The following is a 13,687-nucleotide window of genomic DNA, read 5'->3' as shown; positions in this document are numbered from 1 at the left end:
TCCTCAGCAATATGAATCTGTTGTGAACACCTAGAGATGTGACATGCAATGTGCTACATCACAACAATCTTTGACCAACACGTCCTGTGTTTGGCGATATGCCAGGAGATCATGCTTTGCTATCATCCTTGGCGACACTACTTGTGTCCTGCAACAGACTTGTACATGTTGTCACACATGCATATTTGTAGAAAATGGCTAGGTATATACTGTTCCCAAATAGGTACGGTGTGCACAGAGTCCACAGTCACCAGAGTTTGGGAAGAGGTTAAAGTTAGATATAACCTTACTTTATGAAGTGTTAGCTTGGTCAAGCAGTAAGGCAGTATCAGAGGACAGTGTAAAGCATTTGTTGTATACACTCAGTCAGCAGATGGTCTCACACACTCAATAATTGAACTCTAGGCCAATGGTTTTGATATAAAAATATATGTTTGTTTTATTTTATAACCAACAATAGGTATCAAAATATACTTCCTCAGATTGTGAGGCTTTACTTACATACTTTGGCAATATGCAATTGACTTTGGAAGGTAATAGTTACAAGTTGTTGCAATAGGCAACACAATTTCAAACGCAATAATACATTGAGCTCAGTGTGAGTTGGAAGTGATTTGCAATAGATTACTTCCAGGATAACTTTTCTAAGTCATGGACTGGATTCTATATTCAGTCCTGTGCAAGGTCTTGGAAAGTATATCCGTTGTAGATGCTGTTGTGATTTTCAGGCAATATTTTGCTATTTCTAAACTTGACACTAAGAAGAAATTTTACAGAGAAACTGGCAATGATTTCCTATGGAAGAAAATTGTGTTATTGGCAAGTACGGTTGTGAGTGCTTTTCAGGGTCAGTGCTGGGCACCAAGATCCAGCATTGGGATCTCTCCTAATAGCAGTTGAGCTTTTCCGTTTTTGTTAGTTGGTTGATTTTAAGCAAATATTTTAACTTTTAGAATCTCCACACTTAGAACAAATTTCTGATGCAACCAATCAATGTTACCCTATGGAATACAATTGGGTTATCGGCTTTTTGGTAAGTACTCGACTGGCAGAGTTAAGGTTCTGGCCACAGACTCAGGGTTCCCCCAGGCTCAGGTTTGTACAGTTGTTACACCCTCTGTGGGACTGTGGCAGACAGGGGCAGTGTGAGTTTGGCACGATGTTATCCTATGGGAGGCAGGGGGGCCTTGGTTGCTGGCTGCTGACTAGCAGGCCACACGGCTGTGGGAGCTGGGCTCCTGGTCACTTGCTCAGGGCAAATGGGGAAGTAGGTAGGAGTAGAAGTTACACTGCCAGGGCCACTCGGGCAGGTGGGTGCAGGGTGCCTTTGATCCTTTGTGCGCTCAATGGATTGTAATGGGAAAGCTTCTGGGCAAACAAAGGCTGCAAGCTCGGGGTCGCAGTTTCTTCATGTGCCCCCACCACTTTGGGAATTAAATTGGGTAGTTGGAGGGTGGGTATGTACCCAGGAGTCGGGCACAGGGGGCCGCAGTGCGCCGGGTGCTGGGGTGACTTTTGGTCTTGGTAAATCTTACCCTCTGTTGATTGTGGTCGGGGGTCCCTGGTTCTGAGGCTGCAGGCGTCGTTATGAGCGTCAAGGTGAGAGCTTGGTGGCCAGATTTGGGGTCACAGTCGCCGGGGGGACGTCATCGGGGTCTTTGTCCACTCTGACACAGGCCAGGCTTGTCCAGTGCAGAGTGTGCAGGCTTTGCGGTTGCACCCTGTTACTGGTTTATTCATGAAACAATGATGTATCACTGTATTATATACTTTGCGGATTTGTATCTTCCTTTATTGTTATTTATTTTCTTTCCCTTTTTTCACTTGTTGTTTTTATGATTTCTTCCCCCTTCCCTCCCAATCCCCCCCCCCTATCCCCCCCCTCCCTTTCCCTTCTGTTCCGTCCTCACCGATCTTCCGTTTCACTCTAATTTCCATGGATTGCCCAACAGTTACTTGTTCCCCCGGGGCACGCAACTTTACCAGGGTTCACGCGCTAGCTTTTTAAGTGTCAGGCTGACATGCGCAATGCAGACTTCCTTGTTGGCCTTATTTACTATCACCGACGCTTTGGCACCTTTTACCATGTCGTCCTTGCGTTTTGACTGCGCTAGGCTTGGTTTCTTCTGGAGATTAATTGTCCGGAAAGGCTGCGTGGAGATTTCTGGTTTCACCTATGGGTACCGTTCCATCCTGACTTGCACTTATGGATTCTCTATGCATTGAATCAGATTAACCATTCAATAATTAGCGTTTGTGTTCCATTTTGGATTCAAGTTTTGTTGGTAAGTGCACACCCTAATTTTCTTTAAACAATATCGTTTTAGAACCTCCCCTTATTTTCATTTTGGGTCTGCAATTATTCCTTTTTTGGTTTTATAGATTCGTGGAATTTATTCATGGAACACTGCACATTGATACAGCAGATATCGTCCGTACCAGTTGGACTGTAGATTTACGACCATAACAGGCTTATACTACAGATAGCCTGGTATGTTTGTTTGTTATTATGAACCCCCCCCCCCCCCGTTTTTTGGTTGTGATAGACGACTTGATATCCTTCGATTTTACATATATCTCTTACTTTGCAGTCTTCGAATATCATTTCTTTGTGCCTGCAAGATTTCCTGATAACGCTCATTTATTAGCGTTTTCTTTGTTTTCCTGTGGACTTAACTACTGTATTATGAACTCAGGTGACACATTTATCCATTTCACCTTATCAACACCATTTTAATCCTATATCCACACACTCCCTTCCTTACCCCCCCTCCCAACCCCCCACCCTTCCCCCCCCTCTCCAATTCCTCCACCCTCCCTTTTGTAACTTGCTTGATCGAAACGCCGTCGACATCCCAGTGTTATCCACGGCTACCTTACGATTAATACCTTATAAAAAATTATTGACTGTATTTATGTAATTTGTTTATGATTAATGTTTGTCTTCACTTTGCGCCGTTCCACACTGTATATATCACTTGTGTCACTGCACTTATCACTTGCACTAAGCACGGTCAGTACACAATTGGTGTATTTTTGGCTACTTTAATTTAATGTAATTGTACTATAGTGCTGTTATAACTATTTTGCATAATAACAATGACAAATTTCTTATCTTGGTCTCTTGTTTCCCTTCCTTTATGATTCATGCATTTACTTAAAATTGTCCTTGCAATTACTGGTTGAGACATTGTTGTTTTGGTACTACGGCTTTGCGGTTCCGGGATGATGCCAGGGGTTAGAAACTTGCTTTGAGCAGATCTACTGCTCATGGGACTCCCAGATGATTAGAGTCACACGGTAGCCAGGTCCGCAGGGGTTTGTGAGGTTGCTGGCCACAAGTGGGTCTGGGCTGTGGCAGGAACAGGTTCAAGGGTCGACAGGCCGGTAGGGCTGGGGCCAAAGCAGTTGGTGTCTTCCTCTTCTTAGTAGCTGCACGGCAGTTTCTTTCTTCTTGCTCTTCCTTGCTTTTTTTAAATCTGGCAAAGGAAGTTTCAGGGTGCCTCTAAATACTAGGTTTAGTTGCGTTACAGGTAGGTACAGGGCAGGGACCAATGGGTCCCTGCCCTGGGGTGGATACACACACTATCCTGCCACTCACCTGTGGGAGTGGGCCAGTAGCCTAGTCCTGATTGTGCAGGGCTTCACATCTTCAAGATGGAGAGCGCCCGGAGATGGGCTTCACCTCGCCTCCCCCACCTGAGGGTTGGTGTGGGCAGGCAGGAACATACCCTGTCCTTATTTTGTGTTTCCGGCCAGTCTTCCCGCCAGAGTGGGTGTCAGAATGGGGTGTTGGGGGCAGTTTTCTGGGTACAGCAAGTGGCCTGGAGAAGCTCACAGAGTCTGCATGCCTTTGAAGCTTTCCCCCTGGCCATCCTGGGGGAGGAGACCTAGCACCTCGCCCAGCATGTGCATTGTTGCAGGCTCAGGAGATCGGGGGCGCTACACCCTGGGATCCAGCAACATGTCTGATGTGTGGCTGCCTAGGCAGCCTTCCAACCAGACGTGGATTGTAGGTTAGTTGTCCAGGGTTTGCCAATTTTGAATTTTAGTGTTTCGGGAATTAACATAGGCCCTGGGCACCTGATTGGCAGGAGTTCAGGGCACACTCAGTCAAAGTCCATTCAGCAGTTCCTCAAAAAGTGGGGGAATACCATGCATGAAAGATGGTACTTTCTCACACATATGTCATACATGTCATGGGCTAAGAATTGGGATATTGCTAGATTGTGCCATCTGATCAATGTTGTCAGTGCAATTTGGCCCATGTAATCTCGTGGGGCCCCCTGTGCCCCTTCACTATCTGACTCCGGTTGTCTCATCAGTGCCGTCATTGCAAGTGTTATTTAGTTTGCCACACTGTGCCCCCTTCTGCCGGGTTTAGTTGTATTGCTCATTTACATTTCTTACCCGGTATTCGGACACGTGTTTTTCAAACCGCCTCCGCTCTCCCTTCCCGCCACAGTATCTACTGGTGAGCCGCACAGCAACACGCAAATTCGTACTGCCCACAAGCCAGGATGATCCGCTCACCTCTCCTTCCACTTGCGTACATGCACGCAGGGTCCGCGCAAAGTGCAGGAACATCCTGGGTCTGCAAATGCAACTACACACGTTGCCACTACGATGCTAGCACACTGAACGCCCTCAACATTGGACGATCACACACCTGCTTCCTGCCCGGAACAGAACGCACACAAGGACACCTCTCCAGCCGGAACTGCATTGTCACCAGCATCGAATCTGCAAATCCACCCACTGTGTTGGAAGCCAACTACCTCAGATGCATTGTCCCCAACACCTGCCTCAGATGCCAACACACAAGTGAACTCTGGGACCTACTCAACTCAACCTCCACAGACATGGTCTCCATGACAGTGACCTAATTGTACCCCTCCTCAGAACACTACCTCGCCATAGCCATCCTGTGCAGCTACAAGATCAACCACAGGGACCGCACCAACGGAGTAGGACTAGGAATTGCCATCGGCAACAGGAACACTCGCAGAGTCTCAACCAACAACGACCACATCCTCATCAACGCCAAACACATGCAGGTCCAGATCCACAACAATCCCAAAACCACCCACAGAGTAACCCGCGTCTACATAGCCTCCAGACCCCTAACACAGTTCTGCAACTCCATCACCAACTTTGTCAGTACACACGCCCTCACATCAACAGACTACTTCCTTCACGTAGAGCTGAACTTCCACCTCGTGTACATTAACAGCACCGTATCCACCACCCTGACCGACACCCTGGCCAACCTCGGCCTCATACAACTTGTCACAACACCCACCCACCACAACAGCCACACGCTTGGCCACATATTATCCGCAAGCTCCCACGTCTACTCCAACCACCCACCCAACCTCCACTGGAACAACCATCAACGCATCAACTTCGCATTCCATGAAGACACCACACGCCACCACACCCAACAGATCCACTGGCACTGCTGGAGCAAAGTCACAGGAGCACAGCTAACCAGCAGCCTTGCCTGGAGCACGACCACCGACACTGACTCCACCGCCCAGAACCTCAGACAAGGGATCGGCAACTGCGCAAACACACTCGCCCAGATTAAGACACACTTCAACAGACACACCAGCAAGTAAGCCAGCTGGTTCAATGCAGAACACCAGGCCTCAATGCAGACCTGCCATGAGCTAGTGAAGAAATTGCTGCGTGAACAGACACTGGACAGCTACGCAACCCACAAAGACACCACACGCAGACACCATCACCTCATCAGATACGCAATTGGGCCTCCTTCAAAGACCGCATTGCCAACAATGCCCACACCAGCTAAGTGCTCTCCAACCTAGTGAAAGAACTCTCCAACACCAGCTCCAACACCATCCCACCTTCACAAGACCTGTGCAACTCCTTTGTTACTTTCGTCCATCGCAAGAGTGCAGCCATCCACGACAGCTACAATGCCATGACTGCCACGAATAGCACTGAGACCTCCATCACCACAGATCCTATACGCACCAACCCCCTGCTCTCCTGGACCAACGTAAACAACACAAACACAATGCACATCTGATACAACATCCACTCTGGATCAACGTCAGGCACATGCCCACACAACATCTGCTCCGAAGCCAGCCCCACCATTGCACCCCATTTCCAGATGAGCATCAACATCTCCGTCGTAAATTCAACATTGACGTAGAGCTGGAAGCACGCCGATATCAACCCCTTACTCCACAAACAAAAGACTGACCCCAAGGACCGCCTGAAATTACGTCCCATCTCCCTGCTACCATTCCTGTGAGCTGTCATTGCGAAGACCATCAACAGACAACTGACCCACTAACTCTATGGGAACAGCATCCAGGATCCGTCCCATTTGCGCTTCAGCGGCAACTCCTGCAGCAAACTGGACACATCTCCGCCACCAATGACATAATGCCACGGATGGACAACAGTGAAAGAGCAGCACTCATTGACCAGTACCTGTGGTTTGCCTTCAACACTGTCTTGCACTGCACACTATGCACACGCATACACGACAACGAGATCCGAGACAAGGCTCGTGACTGGACAAACTCCTTCCCCTACAGCAAAACCTAGTCCGCCCTCCTCCACCCTTCCTGCTCAGAGTCCACAGTAATCTTCTGCTGATTACCCCAAGGCTCATCCCTCACACAACATTGTTCTACATGTACATGTCACCACTCCCACACTTTACCCGACTGCACAACCTCAACATCATCTCCTACGAGAACGACAGCCAGCTGATCTTCTCCCTCACCATGGCCATCCTCACTTACACAACCATACACCATGTAGGACTGTAAGACGTTGCTGAGTGGACGAAGAACTGCCAACAGGAGATGAACATCAGACAAGACAGAAATGCTCATCCTCGAATCCAGCCCCTACGCATGAGACACCTCCTGGTGTGCGGCCGCCCTGGGAACAGATCCAGCACCAAACAACCATGCATGCAACATGGGTTTCAACATCAACTCTACTCTCTCCATGCCAAAGCAGGTAAACGCTGTCTCGTCCTCCTGCTTCATCACCGTCCAGATGCTTGTCAAGTTCAACAGGTGGATTACCACCAAAACATGGGGAACAGTCACACAGGCACTCAGCAGCAGCAAGTTGGAATATGGTAACATCCTCTATGCAGGCGCCTTGGACAAACTCTAATAACAACTCAAATGCATTAAAAACGCCTCTGCACGCCTGGTCCTCAACATCCCTCACTGACAGCACATCACACCCCACCTGTGAGGCCTGCACTGGCTCACCGCCAACAAGTGTATCACCTCCACGCGCAAGAACCACGTACACAAGCCACTCCACAACACCAGACATGCATACCTCAACAGACTACTCAGCTTCTGTACCCCAATCCTGAAGGTCCACTACGCTGACATTGCAATCGCCACAGTCCTCCGCATCTGGACAGCTAAATCCTGCAGAAGATCATTATGCCACCTCAACGTAAATAACTGGAACACTCTCCCCACCCTCCTGCGGCAGGCACAGCACATGCTGGCATTACTGTGACTCCTCAAGAACGGGATTTCCAAGTAGTGGCAGACTCCCACTTCCCTGCTCCTTGAGACACTCAGGGGTTAGTGGTGTACTTTAAAGATGTTGTCATAGGAAAATTATCTAGATTGCTTTTGCACATACACGGCCAACTCACTGCCTATCCATGTCAGGTGACACATGTACATCGATTGAATTAGCCTTGCTGGACCTTCTTGTGAATTCACAGCCCCTTACTTATTGCCTAAGTTAAATACTTGATTGTTCATGGAAACACGCACCTGTGTGATTTAAGTGAATTTATTTACAAAAAACAGGTTGTGCATTGACCAGAACTAGGCCATAGGACATGGGATTGGCAGGATGCCAGTTGGAGTAGCAGTCCATTGTGAGCGACAGAGCCAGGGGAGGAGGTGGATTTAACAGTGCAATTGTCAATGAACAAGAGGAGATTTGCTGTGGGTCAATGTGTGGGTCCACGCTGGGTGTTGATGGATGTCGGCAGACAGTGGGAGAGGAAGGGCAGTGAAATGATGTTATGTACAAACCGACAGGCCTTTGTACATCACTACTAGCTGAACTTGCGCATTACCATGGTGGCAGTTTCATCCTCAGATTTGTCCGATGATGTGTCGTGTGTCTCACATGTGGGTGGTGGTATCTTGGGAGCAGCACTGTGAGGCACAGACACATTAGGGTGCAGAGCTGAGGATGGGGATGAGCAAGCAGCAGATGTCGCAAGACCGTGGGGAGGTAAAGATGTAATGTGGAGAAGCATGGCCTGCCATGTCTGTTCCAGATTATGCTGGTGTTGAGCTGTGGCAGCAAGCTGTTGGAGCTCCCTCCGCTCCCTGGACTCCATTACCCCTGCCAGTCGGGATAATGCAGCAAAGACACTGCTGGAGCTATCCTGCCGGGACAGTGTGTCCGCTCTCTGGATCAAGACCCCAGCAATGTCATCCAGGGAGCGTTGGATGTTATTGAGGGATGTGTGGATGTCTGTCATCCTCGCCATGTTGTTATCGAGGCGATTCAGACACCCACTGAGCTCCTCAAACTTGGCTGCCAGGCACTCCACGCCCACCCACACAAAGTCCTGTGTCTCCCATTGAACCTCTAGCACCATGGTGTGAAAGGCCGCATATGTGTTGTCTGGGTCCTGGGAGGCAGCTGTGGTGGGAGGTGCTTGCTGCTGGGTGGTTTGTGCAGGGGGTGGGCTGGGCACAATGCTGGTGGGTAGCCCTGCTACTGGAGTTGGTGTGGCGAAGGAATCAAGGAGACGCTGAAACTCATCCACACTGATGGTTGGTGTTTGGGACGAGTCATCGTGGTGGAGTGGGTCGTCCAGCTGTCCAGGAGGTGTTGTCGCTCCCTCTGAATTGTTCATGGGAGATACAGTTTAACAGTGGTATCCATGTATGGGATGCATTATTTGACTTAACAATCAGACTGAAGGAGACTGTACATTATAGATATTTTGTACAATATGCATGCTAGTTTCTGGATGGTGATTATTTCAGAGACATCACGGATGTGTCCTGGTTTGTGTTATGTGACTGATGCAGTCTGCAACACCTATTAGGCAATGTTGATGTACTCCGATTAGTATGTGTGTACACTGCATTGTGTGATGGTGGCACCTGCTGCCTTTGTTTAGCTACCCCTTGTCCCTTTCATGAAACGGGCCTTTGTCTTCTGTGTATGGACAATGCAGACATGTGGAAATCTGTGTGGATTGTGTATCCTTGTCAGAGTTGTGACACTTGTGCATAGTAGGTCATCAAGTGTCTTGTTCACATCAGAGGTTGTGTGTACATAGGTTTGTGCCAGGGTGTGACATGCTCCCTTGAGGATGAGTTCCACACTCCGCAACATCAGTGAGGTGTCCTGCACCATGTGAATCTCTTTGTCCTGCAGGCATGCTATCCATCATGCCCTATCACATGCATTATCAGTGTGCCTCAAGGAGTTGCAGCTTTGCAGGGGCTTGCACATGTGCATGTGTTTAGTGTGCTATTAGTGATGTGTGATGAGTGCCCACTTTTGGCACATTGGCAATGGGAGCCTACTTGGGGGCATGTTATCATGGACGTCCATGGTGTTATCGGTGCTTTAGCAGCAGGAGACTTCCGCTCACAAGCAGCAAAGATATTCTTAGAAATATGCCGCCTAGATTTCCAAGAGAAGCACATGTTCTGGTGGGACCATGGGCTTTGATTTGAATTCTCTGCTGCATGTTATCAGGCACAAAATCACCGCTTTGGTGGCAGTTTCATGCCGCTGAAGTGGCGATAATTTTAAGAACATCCTTGATTATATACGCCGTGTTTTTTCTACAAAGCTGCACTGTGTAGGACACATGTGCCTCTAAGTCGCTTTGGCTCCTTGCGATTTGTGTTGTGTGCATTGCGTCTGTCATGTTTACTCTTGCTTCCTGCACTTCTTTTGGATTACCCTTTCAGAGTATGGTGCAGCATGTATGGCAAATGTTGTTGCTGTATGAGCAGACAGTGTCCACACCCATTACCTACAGATTTGGTCCCACATGTGGAGTCTGTGTGGCAGTGGTGGGCCGTTTTGTGCATCATACCAGGCGCTAACCTTCTAGACTCTGCATGAGCAGTTTGATTTTAGAAGGGGGGACTACATACTCCATGCAGCGATCACAGCGGATATTCGTGCGAATTATAAAGGGGACCAAGCAGGACCTGAGCTTTCTTTAAGGTGCCAATACATATTGACAGCAGCTGTAAAGTTTAAGGCAGTCACATGCCTGTACATGCGCATGGGTCTCGTGGAGCTGCCCCCTTTGGACATACTTAATTGAAATGGGAGGTAGATGTAGGGAGAGAGATACCGGAAAGGGCTTGTGCTGAGATTGTAGAGTAAGCATGGAGGTGCAGCAGGCACACCCGCTTCCAAAGGCTTATTTTTTATGTTTTACATTGCCTCACCTCACACCGGCAAAAAGTCAATGCATGTTTCTACACTAACTCATAGACATGCACAAGGGTTCAGGGAGAGGGGGCAAACTTCCCTCACATGATTTGGGGGTGACCACTTTAGGCTACTTATTTGACTGTAGTGATAACACTATTGAAGGTGTTGACAGACAGGGAGGTAGATCTGTTGTAGGGGGCTTGTATCCTACATTGCTTCCCACACACGGCTCAAAGTGGGCTTGCCGCAAGTTTATGGGTAGGGGATTATTAGTGGCCATGAGGGGATATTACAATGCACTGGAAGGCAAGTGGGGACACGAGATTAGATCAATGGGAGTGCGAGTTCACCAAACGGGCAGAGTGTGATGGGATTGTTAGGCTACTACTGGTTAAGGGTACAGTGAGCAAGGGATCACTTGAGGCGGCTAGGGCATGGGACCATTTCTTTTGACCATTGGTGGACGAAGACAGCGAGAGCGATGTCAACACCGAGCCAGGTGAGCTGGTACCAGGCTGGGGCCTCTATAGCCCGTAGATGTAACTATTCGACACCATTGTAGACATGCATGATGGGTGAATCTAAAGCGGCAGACTGAATATTGTGCTTTTAGTGTTTACCTTCTGGATACCACAGATTACGCACTGCTAAGGCCATCAAGGAGTACAGAGCACCATGGGTAGTGACATGCCTTGAGGGATTATGAAATAGACTTTCATATGGATTTGTACTGGTGATGTTTGTTTATATGGCCTGTGTTGTAAATTGGTTGTTATACCCCTTTTTACATGGTTCTTAATATTAAAGGTAGTAGAGGAGACATGTCATAGTGCCAAGGATCCTATGCTCAGAAAATTGAACACCATAGTGAGGGGAGAGGGACTAGGGGCCATATTATCAGGGTCAGCGTTAAAATGATTACGGCTTTAGCGGCAGGTAACTGCCACTAAAGCGTCGGTGTTGGGCTTGATGATATGCCCTGGTGAATTCCCATAGAAGTCCATGTTCTGGTGTAAACATGGACTTCTATGGGAATTCACAGGGGCATATTATCAAGCCCATTGCCGCAACTTTAGTGGCAGTTTCCTGCCGCTAAGGCATCGATAATTTCAACGCTGATCTTGGTAATATGTCACTAGGTTGGCGCAATTGTTAGATTAGAAGATCTGCTTTCGCAGACATGAAGAGTTTTAAAATTTGCAAGAGATAATCGTACATGCCATGTGTTGACGTGGGGCGGGAGAGGGTGGTGGGTATTATGGACAGGGATATGTGTGAATGCAGGTAAGTTGCCTTTGGATGACTGAATGGATTTCATGGTGCGCCCTGCATCGCATTTTGCAATGGAGGGCACACGACTAAGGGGCAAATTATCAGGGACGGCATTACAAATTATCGGCACTTGAGCGGCAGAGAACTGCCGCTTAAGCGGTGATAATGGGCTTGATAATATGCCCTGGGGAATTCCAATAGCAGTCCATGTTCTGGTGTGAACATGGGCTTCTATGGGAATTCACAGGGGCATATTATCAAGCCCATTGCCGCCACTTTAGTGGCAGTTTCCTGCCGCTAAGGCAGCGATAATTTCAACGCTGATCTTGGTAATATGTCCCTAGGTTGGCACACTTGTTAGATTTGAAGATCTAGCTTTCGCAGACATGAAGAGTTTTTAAATTTGCAAGAGAAAATAGTACATGCCATGCGTTGACGTGGGGCGGGAGAGGGTAGTGGGTATTATGGACAGGGATATGTGTGAATGCAGGTAAGTTGCCTTTGGATGACTGAATGGATTTCATGGTACGCCCTGCATCGCATTTTGCAATGGAGGGCACACGACTAAGGGGCAAATTATCAGGGACGGCATTACAAATTATCGGCACTTGAGTGGCAGAGAACTGCCGCTTAAGCGGTGATAATGGTCTTGATAATATGCCCTGGGGAATTCCAATAGAAGTCCATGTTCTGGTGTGACCATGGGCTTCTATTGGAATTCTCCAAGGCATATTTTCAGGGCCATTATCGCCGCTTTAGTGGCAGTTTTCTGCCGCTCAAGCGGCTATTATTTTAACGCTGTCCTTGGTAATATGCCCCATAATCCGTATTTTTGGTGTGACATTGCATGTGTTGTCGGTATGCAGAGTCACTCATTACTTTCTCATCTTACTGTACACAGTGCTGCATAGCATGTACAGGCAAGGGGGCATTTTGTAGTACAGGCATGAGGTTGTCACAATGTCCCCCTTGCCTCATCACCACACTTATCAAACTCTTCTTCAGAGGTACGCAACTCCCATGTGCCAAAATGAGTATGCAGTGTGAATGTGACTGGTCACGTGCATGAGTAAGCATGCCAGTGACAGGCTCAGCACACCTGCAACAGTGCACATGTGTCTGGCTCGTGTGCAAGGTTGTGTGGGGCCCTCCAAGTCACACTTGTTCGCCACACACATCCTTGCACACAAGTCAGCCACATGTGCTATTTTGCAGGTGTCCTGGTCCTGCTTTTGGCATGCTTACACGTGCACGTGATCAGTCACATTCACACTGCATACTCATTTTGGCACATGTGAGTTGCGGCCTTGAGGAGATGATTTGGATATGGGTTGTGATGGTGCAAGGGGTGCATTTTGGCAGCATTCTGCGTCTCTATGTGATGTGGCATTTTGGTATGTGATGTGGCACTTATTTTGTGGTCTGATGATGTAGCTAGACTGTGTTTTTCTGACGTTTCAGTGCACATTTCAATGTCAGTGTGTCCGTCAAAGTGTGTCTAGCAATGTTTATGTTGGATCAGTTCATGTGTGTCCATGCCACCATGCACAGGGCTATCTGGGACCTGAACCACAGTAATTGTGGGTATGCAATGCTATTTATTGTACATGCATGCCATTGTGACCATCCACCCCCGTCCACCCACTCCATAGTTTGTACTCACCCTGTGGTTGTGTCTGTTCACCTGCAGCGGTGTCCCGACCCAGCACTCCAACCACTGTCTCCTCAGTGATGACTTGCACCACCATTTCCTCCTGCTCATCCAGCTCCAGCTGCGGCATGGGGCTACCACCTCCGGTGGCCATGGCTGCCCTCCGGTTGGCAGCCATCTTCTCCTTGGTGTTCTTCTTGCTGTCGTTCCAGCGCTTTTTTACCTCCTCCACGGTCCTCCTCTTCCTCTCTCCCACAGCATTGACCTTAGCTGTGATCTCCTCCCATATGTGTTTCTTTCGGGACA

Source organism: Triturus cristatus, chromosome 5_1 (assembly GCF_964204655.1).
Source record: "Triturus cristatus chromosome 5_1, aTriCri1.1, whole genome shotgun sequence".
NCBI classification, from domain to species: domain Eukaryota; kingdom Metazoa; phylum Chordata; class Amphibia; order Caudata; family Salamandridae; genus Triturus; species Triturus cristatus.
Note: the sequence above shows the minus strand (reverse complement) of the source record.